The sequence below is a fragment of the Muntiacus reevesi genome, chromosome 15 (genome assembly GCF_963930625.1).
Source record: "Muntiacus reevesi chromosome 15, mMunRee1.1, whole genome shotgun sequence".
NCBI lineage: Eukaryota > Metazoa > Chordata > Mammalia > Artiodactyla > Cervidae > Muntiacus > Muntiacus reevesi.
In genome coordinates, this window is record NC_089263.1 from 10,854,501 (window position 1) to 10,866,524 (window position 12,024).

At 38.2% G+C, this 12,024-nt stretch overlaps 1 long non-coding RNA gene across 1 annotated transcript in view; it reads left to right on the plus strand.

Annotated features, from left to right (window-relative positions):
- Nucleotides 1-11,660, plus strand: part of LOC136147482 (uncharacterized) — a 91,950-nt gene extending 80,290 nt beyond the window's left edge. Inside the window, exons 4-5 of the long non-coding RNA XR_010659194.1 lie at nucleotides 3,213-3,276; nucleotides 11,292-11,660. This is a non-coding gene — a long non-coding RNA (uncharacterized lncRNA). The remainder of the gene's footprint in view (nucleotides 1-3,212; nucleotides 3,277-11,291) is intronic.
- Nucleotides 11,661-12,024: the final 364 nt, after the last annotated feature.

Consider the following 12,024-nt stretch of genomic DNA (forward strand, 5'->3'; position numbering starts at 1 on the left):
AGGTCACACAGTTAGTGTCAAAGCCAGGAATTTAATGTCACATCTATGGCAAGTTAAAAGGAAAAAAACACAAGAAGCCTCCAAAAATAAACATGCCATATGTGTAGAAACATTTCTAAGACATCATGGTCTTTTAGCATTTTTTTAGGGTTTACTTAATTAGTGAGTCGGTAGTATTAAGTCTTGATTCAACAGCAGTTTTGACTGTAGACTCAATTCTTTCCAGTCCATGCTAATTCAAGGAACTCTCTTTGCTAAAAAATAGGGCAGTTCAGCTTGAGATTTATCTTTCAGGGTAGATAATACAAAATAGAATGCTCAATATAACACAAATAATCCAAAGTTGATAATTGTTTAGTATCTGATATAACTTCTCTGAGACAATCAGTTTCATTTCTAGGAATGGAAGTAGGGACACTTCTTTGCTTAACTTAAGACCTGGACACTATAAGACCTAATGGAGTTTTTTAGATAAACATTAAGTTTAAAATGACTTAGTGGAAAATGTTTTCATTAACTTGAAGCAATTGAGTTTTAGAGGAAAGAAAATTTTGTAAATCACCTCACTTACTTGCCAAGAGCTAAGCCATTCTTTTCTTGCTTTAAATGTAAGTGCCTAACCAAACTTTTCAGTAGATAATTCAGTGATCATCTTACCCTTTATTCCCTATCTTTTACATGCTTTGTACATTAAAGACTCATCATTTTAAATAATACTTAAATAACTTTTCTCCATAGCAAATACTAAAAAGGGATCGAACCCGGGTCTCCCGCATTGTAGACAGATGCTTTACCCTCTGAGCCACCAGGAAAGTCCCCTAAAGAGAGAAAACTATGCAATACAATTCAGATGACTCCATCATCAACGTCCAAGGAATTGTGCATAGAATCCTTTTTTAGTCAAATGAAGCCAAATTCTTCACAAGTTGCATCTGAAAACTAACCTATAGCAGAAACTTAATAGTGACTCTCATTTAAATATCTTTTTCTCTTAAAGTGTCTCAAAGAAAAAGTAAGAGGATAAATATAGCACTTTGGTAAGAACACAAATGCTATGCAGTAACTCACACATAATGCGTTTATACCATCTTCTTGTAGCAATTCCAATTCTCTTTTAGCCTCAGATGTCAGCATAAGGTCTAGTAGGGCAAACACTGAAATGGGATTAGAGTTTCAGAGCTTCTCTTCCACTTCCACTTCCAGTGTGGCTCCCTGGATGGGGGGGGGAGTAGTTTTGGCGGAAATGGATACATCTATATGTATGGCTAAGTTTCTTTGCTATCCATGTGAAACTATCAAAACATTGCTAATTGGCTACATTCCAGTACAAAATAAAAAGTTTATAATAAAAAATGGACAAAAACTTTTCTGATTCATAAAAGTGGGAAAGTTGGAAAATACATAAAAGCATACAAAGAAGATAAATATGCATAACCCCATTATCCAGAGAAACAATCATTTTAGGGTGTACACTATATATGTATTTATATATCTACATATATATATGTATACTTATATATGTTTATATTTATGTATGTTTCGACCTAGCTGTTTTTTTGTTACATTTGATGCATGTGTGCATGCTCAGTCGTGTCTTTCCACAACCCCATGGACTGTAGCCCACCAGACTCTTCTGTCCATGGGATTCTCCAGGCAAGAATCCTGGAGTGGCTAGCCATTTACCTCTCCAGGGATCTTCGCAATCCAGGGATCTAACCCACATCTCCTGAATTGGCAGGTAAATTCTTTACCACTGAGCCACCTGGGAAGCCATTGAGGTATAATTTACAAACAATAAAATTCAACCTTAATTTAAAAAAATATTAACTGGAAATGAGTGAAAATGCTAACGGAGCTCTGTGTGTTGGGCATTCACATTGACACACACACTGTCTTCTTTCCTAAATATGGTCCTATCAGAAGGAATGTTGTATAATGGAAAAATCCTCTTATGTGTCATTTAATGAAAGAAAATTCCAAGAAGCACCCTTACGTACGTGGGAACTCGATGTGCCCACATGCGCATAGGTGTGTGTACACAGGACGGCGCAGCCTGCATTTGGAATACACTCCCCAAGGCAAAGCAAGGGCCTGTAAGCAGTGCTCGTTTCCTGCTAGCCCTGGAGAGTACAGAGCCAGCCCTCTGTGTTATTAATGGATAAAATCTGAACAGCGGCCAACCCCAAGGTGAACCCTATGCATTTAAAACATTTCATCAGACAGCTAAGTTTTCTTTCTTTCTCTCTCTCTCTCTCTCTCTCTCTCTTTTTTTTTTTTTTTTAGCTGTGGATATCTCTCCAGCTGCCACTCAATAGATCCCAGCAGAAGAGAGCAATGGCTGGACTCACTAATGTGCAAATTGATAGTATGAGCTCTCCACCCAAATGTAAACAGCCCTGTGTTGCTTAAGTGTCAGTATCACAGGCTGGCTTAGCACGAGGGGAGGCTGAGAGATTAACCCTAGAGGCATCTGGCACAGGGAAATGGGAAATGGCAAGTCACTGCCCAGCCTGCTGAAAGCCTGACCTCCTAGAAAGGAGGGGGTTGCCGTTGCTCAGCTGCTCAGCTGTGTCCGACTCTGCGGCCCCATGGACTGCAGCACGCCAGGCTTCCCTGTCCTTCACCATCTCCCGGAGCCTGCTCAAACACATGTCCTTTGAGTCGGTGATGCCATCCAGCCATCTCGTCCTCTGTCGTCCGGTATTCTAGTCGAATTTTCATGGCTAGAACCAAGACATTTATAGACCATAATGACTTCAGTCGTTTGTAAGGGTCAAGGAGGAGATGCATACTTATAAGATTAGGGAGAACCAATTTTAAATTGATATTTATTTTATGCTTTGGTTATTTGTTGTCTGCCTAGTGTCTGAAGTGACTTGAGGTGTGTGTTGGCTGTTTTTTTTATTTGCCATTTGCCCCAGATTCATTTCCTGCCCTGCCCAGTGTTGTGCCCAGACCCTGATGGACTGCATAACCCTGGCTACCTGACCACCAGCTTTCCAGTGGGGCTGGAGCAACGGGGGGCCCTGGGAGAAGTCTGGAGGGCAAGAAGAGACGGACATTGTCATATTTTTTCCCTGTTTCCTCCTGCTGTGGGCCACCTCTGTGGTGCTGGCTGGGTCCCTCCAAGAATGCAACTCCCAAAGAGGGACCCATCTCCAAGCCCCAAACCTCACTGCTCTCCTAACACTATTTCCTTTCGTTGCCTTAAGATAATCCTTTCTCTAAAAACTCCTGTGCTGTCTGAGTTGGAGTCTACTTTCTGCTATTAAATCAGTGAGTATTTGTAAAACGTTTACAACAGTTCTTGATGCATAGTAAGTGCTCTTTATGTGGGTTAAATCAATAAAACTGACCATATACAATCCTAATACTGTGTTCAGAGGAGTATAGTACCTTGAGTGTCTGAACTCATTCAAGAGCCTACACCTGACATAAAAGTGTATGTGGAATCAGGTGGCTAACAGTCAGGGGAAAGGCAAATCCCCAAAAGTGACCAAAACAAGAATAACAAGCAAACAAAGAGTTGTACACGAATATCAGTTGTACACAACACACCAATGTTTGGTTTCGAACATTGTTCTCTCGGCCTCAAGGATGCTCCCTTTCTGTGATCACGCAGTGAACATTTAACTCTGCTTTTTATACTGATGAAAAATTAGTTTCCGTATCGCAAAGATAGAATCGAGAGCAATATCCTGATTAAATAACCCTCCTGATTAAAGAGAACAAGACTCTATGTCTGAGTCTCTATGGCTGCCCTGGAAATAGGTTCATCTGTACCATTTTTCTAGATTCCACTTACGTGCATTAATATACAGTGTTTTTCTCTTTCTGACTTAGCATGAAGGAAAGGGGAGGGTTGGACAAATTGGGGGATGGATAGACATATATACACTACCGTGTGTAAACAAATAGCTAGTGGGAAATAGCTATAAAGCCCAGGAGCTCAGCCCAGGGCTCTGTGGAGACCTAGACGGGTGGGACGGGGAAGGGTGGGAGGGAAGGGATATAATATGTACACTGCAGCTGACTCACATCACTGTACAGCGAAATGAACACAGCATTGCAAAGTAATTATACTCAATAAAAAAAGAGAGTCCCTTTCACTTGTAAAAGAAATTTTTTTAAGTAAAGAGAACAAGACCAACATGGTATGTGTATAACAAAACAAAAAGCTTTATTGATAAATCCCAGCTCCTTTCAGATGCAGTATGGAGGGAAAGCAGGAAAGAACAAAGCTTTAAGAAAAATAAGAAGTTACAGGTCTCACCCCTGACCCACTGTTGGTGGAGACCATGGCAGTGGGCTGTCCAGGCAGCTGTATTTCCTCTAGGACTTGGGTCTGCCTTGTTTGTTGGGAGGAGCAGGGAAGAGTGATTCAGCAGTCCAGCAGGTGAAGCAGCAAAAGTTTAACAGAGAATGTGTGTTCTACTACCCCAGGCCATAATGAGGCCCTTTTTATAACTGAACACAATTGTTCTTTCTTATCAAACTTGGCCAAATTTTCAATGTCTCATCTGCCCATGCAGAAGAAAATCAGCAATACTTTCCAAATGATATTATTAAAAGTCAAGCCCTTCTTACATCTTCAACATAGGCTGTACACCAGAATTCAAACTGCTACACTATTAGCAAGTTTTGTTGTAAATGTATCTCTAAACAGATTGTCCTGGGGAATGTCTGTGACACATTCTGCGTTGCAAGCCTCCATTTGTTTTTCATGGCACCCCATCCATCAGGAGCTGACCTCACCTCAAGATCTCATACATTTTCCCACCTAGAGCTCTACCCAAGTGTAACTTTTTTAGTCTGGAACACTGCCTTGGGAGTTGTAACAGAACAGACTGTGGGTAAAACTCAGTGGCATGGAGAATAAGGATGCTGGTGGATTTATTTTAAGTCTTGCATAAGAAACTGGAATTAGCAGTTTGTATCCTGTCCTTGCTGAAGTGTTGTCACTAAGGTTGGTGGCAGACACACCTCTTTGATATTCTAATTTAGTTGGTAATTGTTGGTTCCCATAGATTCATGCACGTGTGACTGTGAGCATGCGCACACACACACACACTCCTCCCATTCCCCCCCTCCCCCGCATCCCATACATCCCATTCACTTGCCAAGACAAACAGTACTTTGACTCTAAACTCTTAAGGAGGAAAAAAAAATATTTTCCTAAGTGCTAGGAAGGGAGCCATTTGTAAAGCATCCTGTTTTAACAGAGTTAAAATTGAGCCCCTTTTGAGCTCAGGGCAAATAAGAATAAGACATGCTGCTAAGATAGATACGACTTTTCTTGAATGAGGGAAAGATATTTTAATTGGTAATTATTAAACTCTGAAATAAAATAAGCTCATGATTTTAAGAATAAAGACACAGAATTAATAATGCACAGTAACAAGACCCAAAACGAACTGGTGGAGCCACAGTGGAAAAGAGTACAGAGGTTCCACTAAAAAATAAAGAAAGAAACACTAAAATAGAGTTAGCATATGATCCTAGATACACTTCTAGATACACGTCCAGAGAAAGTTGAAAAGATACCTGCTTCCCCAAGTTCATATGCAGCTCCATTTAGAATAACCAAGACAAGGAAGCATCCTAAGTGTCTGCCAACAGATGAATGGATAAAGAAGCTGTGGTATCTATGTACCATGGAACATTATTCAGCCCTAAAAAGGAATAAAATAACATCATTGCAACAACATGGATGGGCCTAGAGATTATTATAATAAGTGAAGTAAGCCAGACAGAGAAACACAAATATCATATGATATCCCTTATATCTGGAATCCAAAAAATAATGAAATGAACTTATTCACAAAACAGAAATAGACTCACACATATAGGAAAATATATATATTTACCAAAAGGGAAAGGAGGGTGAAGGGTAAATTAGGAGCTTGGGATTGAAGAATATATTATATAATATATATTAAAGAATCTATATATAAAGGATATATATATGTATATTGACTTTGCTTAACACCAGAAACAAACACAATATTGTAAATCAACTATAGTTCAATTAAAAAAAAGCATCTCAGGATCATTCCAGGCCCATTTTCCTACTCCATAGTTACAACCAATAATGATTGTTCATTTTTATATTTTTGTAAAGAATTATATCCATCTCAGTTGATTTTTTTTTACTTTCAGTTCTTTTTCACTGTCTTCTGGTCTGCAAGTTTTCTGCTGAGAAATCATCTGAAAATCTACTGAGGATACCTTGTAGCAAGTTGCTTTTCTCTTACCCCTTTGAAGAGTCTCCTTTTGTCTTTGTTTTTGATTACAGTGTCTCCCATGTGGTTCTCTTTGAACTCTTTCTACTTGGATTTCATTGAACTGATTACATTTGTATACATATTCATGCTGTTCATCAAGTTTGGGAAATGTTTGGCCATTATTTATTCAAATAAGCCTGTTTTTCTCTCTCTTCTCTTTCTGGAACTCCAATGATTCATATATTGGTCCACTTGATAGAGACCCATAAGTTCCTTAAGCTTATTCACTTTTCTTCATTTTTTTTTTTCCTTTTCTGCCTCTCAGATTTGATAATTTCAAATTTCTTTACATTTGATAATTCTTTTTTATCTACTTGTTCGAATCTGCTCTTGAACTTTTCTAGTGAATTTTTCAATTCAGTTACTGTATTTTTCAGCTCCAGAATTTGGCTGTTTTCTTTGCATAATGTCTATCTCTTTGATGATTTTTGTTGTTGTTGTTCATATATTGCTTTCCTGATATTCTTTCGCTCCTTGTCCATATTTAAAATATGTTTTAAAGTGTTTGTCTGCTAAGTCTGCAGGCTGAGAGTTTTCAGGGTCAGTTTCTGGAGATACGTTTTGATACTTGGAAAGGGTCGTGTTTTCCTGTTTCTTCCTATGCCTTGTGATCTTTGTTGGTAATTGCACATTTTTGCACATTTCAAAAACAAAAAACAAAAAACAGCCACTTCTTTCAATCTTGTATACTGGCTCTGAGTAGAAGACCCTCACTGGTCAGCTCAGGATGAAAACTTCAAGTCTTCTGAAGCCTTTGCCAAGTAGGTGTCTTCCCTGGGCTTGTGTGAATTGAATTTTCCCCAAATTCCATGGTTATTTTTAATTATTTTAATTTCCCTAAGAATCTCTCTTTTTTCTTCTTCTTCTTGGAGCTTTAGCTAGTCTATTGAATTCCTCTGTCTACAATCTCTGGCTTCCAGATGTCTCTAATTTTTAATCCCCTTATAGTTTTCATGTAGCTGTTTCTTTTTGCAGTTTTATGTAACCATGCCAGTTCCTTCTGATATCTTTTTCTACCTTGAGATCTGAGCTTCTTTTGGCCATCTTGGCATCAAATTACGCGAAACAGAGATCAATCCCTGAAGATTCCTAACAGATTAGAACAAATTCAGTCCACTCTGTTCCCTCTGATTTGAAGAAGGAACTGGATATTAGGGTGCTGTCTCCTCCTCTACAATATCAGGCCAGGGAGAGGAAGGAGCAGGGATGAGCAAAAATGCATGAATTTTTCTACCATTTTAAGCATAACTTTTTTTCATTTGGCTTGGTCACTATAGAACTTTGACTTCTAGAGCTCCTATAATTAGTTTGTTTTTAGTTGTTTAGTTAGTGTTTCCATGGGAGAACAAGAGTCTAGAATTTCCATGCCTGCAATATTGCTGATGTAACTCCAGTTCTATGGATTTTCACAGATGTGTAGATTTGTGTAGTCACCACCACAACCAGGGTGCGTAGCAATCGAAATACAGAACAATTCCACCACTCCAGAAACCCCTCATGCTATCATCCTTCTGTAATCATCCTCTCCATCCCATGCCTAGACCTTGGTGACTACACTGATGTGTATCTTCAACACAAATAGAGCATACCACACCTCAGTTCAGTTCAGTTCAGTTGCTCAGTCATGTCCGACTCTTAGCAACCTCATGGACTGCAGCACTCCATGCTTCCCTGTCCGTCATTGTCTCCCTTATATTGCTTAAACTCATGTCAGTTGGTAATGCCATCCAACCATCTCATCCTCTGTCATCCCCTTCTCCACCTCCCTTCAATCTTTCCCAGCATCAGGGTCTTTTCCAATGAGTCAGTTATTTGCATCTGGTGACCAAAGTATTGGAGCTTCAGCTCCAGCATCAGTCCTTCCAATGAACATTCAGATCAAAATATCCTGGACACCATTCTAAATCAATCAGTTCAGTTCAATTCAGTCACTCAGTCAGGTCCGGCTCTTTGCGACCCCATGAATCACAGCACGCCAGGCCTCCCTGTCCATCACAAACTTCTGGAGTTTATTCAAACTCATGTCCATCGAGTCGGTGATGCCATCCAGCCATCTCATCCTCTGTCATCCCCTTCTCCTTCTGCCCCCAATCCCTCCCAGCATCAGAGTCTTTTCCAATAAGTCAACTCTTCGCATGAGGTGGCCAAAGTATTGGAGTTTCAGCTTCAACATCAGTCCTTCCAATGAACACCCAGGACTGATCTCCTTTAGGATGGACTGGTTGGATCTCCTTGCAGTCCAGGGACTCTCAAGAGTCTTCTCCAACACCACAGTTCAAAAGCATCAATTTTTCAGCGCTCAGCTTTCTTCACGGTCCGACTCTTACATCCATACATGACCACTTGAAAAACTATAGCCTTGACTAGCCAGACTTTTGTTGGCAAAGTAATGTCTCTGCTTTTTAATATGCTATCTAGGTTGGTCATAACTTTCCTTCCAAGGAGTAAGCATCTTTTAATTTCATGGCTGCAGTCACCATCTGCAGTGATTTTGGAGCCCCCAAAAATAAAGTCTGACACTGTTTCCACTGTCTCCCCATCTATTTCCCATGAGGTGATGGGACCAGATGCCATGATCTTAGTTGTCCGAATGTTGAGCTTTAAGCCAACTTTTTCACTCTCCTCTTTCACTTTCATCAAGAGGCTCTTTAGTTCTTCTTCACTTTCTGCCATACGGGTGGTGTCATCTGCATATCTGAGGTTATTGATATCTCTCCCAGCAATCTTGATTCCAGCTTGTGCTTCATCCAGGCCAGCGTTTCTCATACTGTACTCTGCATGTGAGTTAAATAAGCAGGGTGACAATATACAGCCTTGACATACTCCTTTTCCTATTTGGAACCAGTCTGTTGTTCCATGTCCAGTTCTAACTGTTGCTTCCTGACCTGCATACAGGTTTCTCAGAAGGCAGGTCAGGTGGTCTGGTATTCCCATCTCTGTCAGAATTTTCCACAGTTTATTGTGATCCACACAGTTGAAGGCTTTGGCATAGTCATTAAAGCAGACATAGATGTTTTTCTGGAACTCTCTAAATCAATACATGTACACAATTACTTAATAATGCTTTAATAAAAATATAGTTTTACATAATTATATCTTTAACAGACCTCATACACAAGTACAAAATGACCTTTATTGGGTTTTTCAAGTAGTACTGCAATAAATATTGGAGAATAAAATGACAACCCAGTCCAGTATTCTTGCCTGGAAAATCCCATGGACAGAGGAGCCTGGCGGGTTATAGTTTGCAAAGAGTCAGACGTGACTGAGGGACTGAGCACCGCAATAAATGTATTTACATATATAACTCATTCATCACTCGTGTTAATATTGCTGTAAAATAATTGAAATTTCTGCATCAAATAGTATGTGGATTTATAATTTTAAAGATATTTCCAAGTTGTTATCCAAATTTTACCACAACTTTTACTCTCAAAAGAGTAAAGTGACTTTCCTTCTATACATTCATTAACAATGAGTAAAATAAATAGTTTAAAAATTTGACAATCTCATGAGAGAAAACTGCCATGTAATTTTGTTTCGTTTTTCATTTGTCCAGAATGAACACAGTTGGTCTTTCCCCCTTTATTTAGTCATTTGTTTTTATTTTCCTGAGGATTGCTCCTTGAATATTTTGCTCATTTTTATATTTGATTTTTTGCCTTCTAGTATATTCATGTAATTAGTTTTCCATCTGTCATAAGTTTTGGTTTTTTTTTTCAGTTTGCTATTTGTATTTTACCTTACTTGTGTTATTTTGCCATCAAAAATTTCAAAATTTTATGTGCGTAGATTTATTTATCTTTTCCTTTTTGGCTCATATGCAATGCTTAGGAAGGAACTGTTTTTAAGAATAAGTGCATTTCCTCCCATTAATTTGAAAAGGTAGTTTTATAAACTACTAAATTCCCTTATACAATTAGATCCATTTTTGAACCCTATTTGTTTGATCTGTATATTCATTAGTCATTACCAAATCTCTTTAATTATTGAACCTATATAAAAATATTTTATTATATGCTTAGGTTAACCAAGCCTCCTACTAGTCTCATTTCAGAAAAATCTTACTAATTCTCAAATGTATTTTTATGAGCTTTACAAAAATAACCAGATAAAAATAAATTTAAGTAAAAATGACAACAATAAAAATACATAATCTAATTGGAAATATGTATAGAGATAGATATTTAAAAATACAGATATATATATGATAGATGTAGATTTATATATATATTACTAAGAAAAATTTACACCTCTTTTAAGGACAACAAAAGAAGACATGAATAAGTGAGAAGAAATAGTTTGTCCTTGACTAGGAGGAAAATATTGTAAATTTGTCAAATTTTCCTAAACTACTAAATAATTACTATTTAAACCCAATCAAAATACCAACAGGAGTTTTCTTTTCAATTTAACTAAATATTACTGAAATTCATTTTTCAAAACTGTTTGCCTATTATTAATTGTTTCCTTGGCAACACAAATAACTGTCTGAAGCTTTTGAGTTAAGGACCTAACTGACTTTTTAAATAAGGTCTTTTTTGTGTTCCAGTGTTTGGTGATATGTTTTTCTTTTTCCAGCTACACAGGAACATAGACATTGCATCTTTATCTGTAATGTAAATACACATATTATATGCTGACCAGTTGCTAAGAAAATAGAATCTTTTTTTTTTTTTCTTAATAGCTATATCTTTTTTTTCTGATCTAGAGCCCCAGGACATTTTTTAAGTCCAAATGCCACATATCACCATGCAATGAAATGCCACTGTACCTTTTTTTACTTAAACTGTAAACTTCTCAAAAGCAAGAATCTTAGCTTTTATTCTAATCCACATTCCCATATAAAAGGGCTCAAGGAACATTTATATGGTGATCTGAGTGCAAAGCTTATATATGCTTCTAAAAAATACTTACCTACTCCTCTGTCTTTTTTCACTTCTTCATTTGATTTTTGTTCGTCTTAGTCAGAGAAAGTATGGTTATAATTCTAATATGTGTCTTTAGGAGAGAATTTGTGAAAACAACAGTTTTTCTGTGACTCGGAGGAATTGCATCGGTACCCCATGATGGTGAACAGAGGTGATGACTTTTGTGGAGGCCACTGAATGACGCGTTCTCTGCTGTGGACATGTCTCTTTGAGCCCTGGGGCTGCTCCACTAAAATCCCACATCATCATCATCTTCTTGTTTACTGAGGTTCGCATCTGCTTGCTCAGGCTGAGGGACCCTTTTACTTGTGACTCATATGGGGGAACCAAGATTTCCCACTTGAGTCTCCCTAAGTGCCAGATAGTCTTTGTAACCTACATGCAGTGAGCGGGTGGGAAAGTACGCTAAAGGGTGAAGGACGGGGGTCTTTCACCCCATCAGGCTGCCGAAACATCTTGTAAGCAGATCTCAGAGGATTCACGATGAGAAAGTCATGCTACACTGGAGCAATTATTGAAAATAAAGCAGGAAAGGGGGAAGTGGTATTTAGCTTTTGAATGTGCTATTTTCTCACAATTTTTTTTTTCCTCTAGAGATTACATGGATTATGGTCAGCAAATCATGGATATAAATACCTGTGTACACTGTTCTATGGCTACCCCAAAGCTGAGACATTATGTCTCTCTTATGCACATGCGCACACATACACACAAACACACAAATCCATGATTTTACTAAACTAATTATTTTTACTAAAATTCCTTCTAGTTCCTGAAGTCTAAGGCATTAACTCTTGGAATAATCAAAG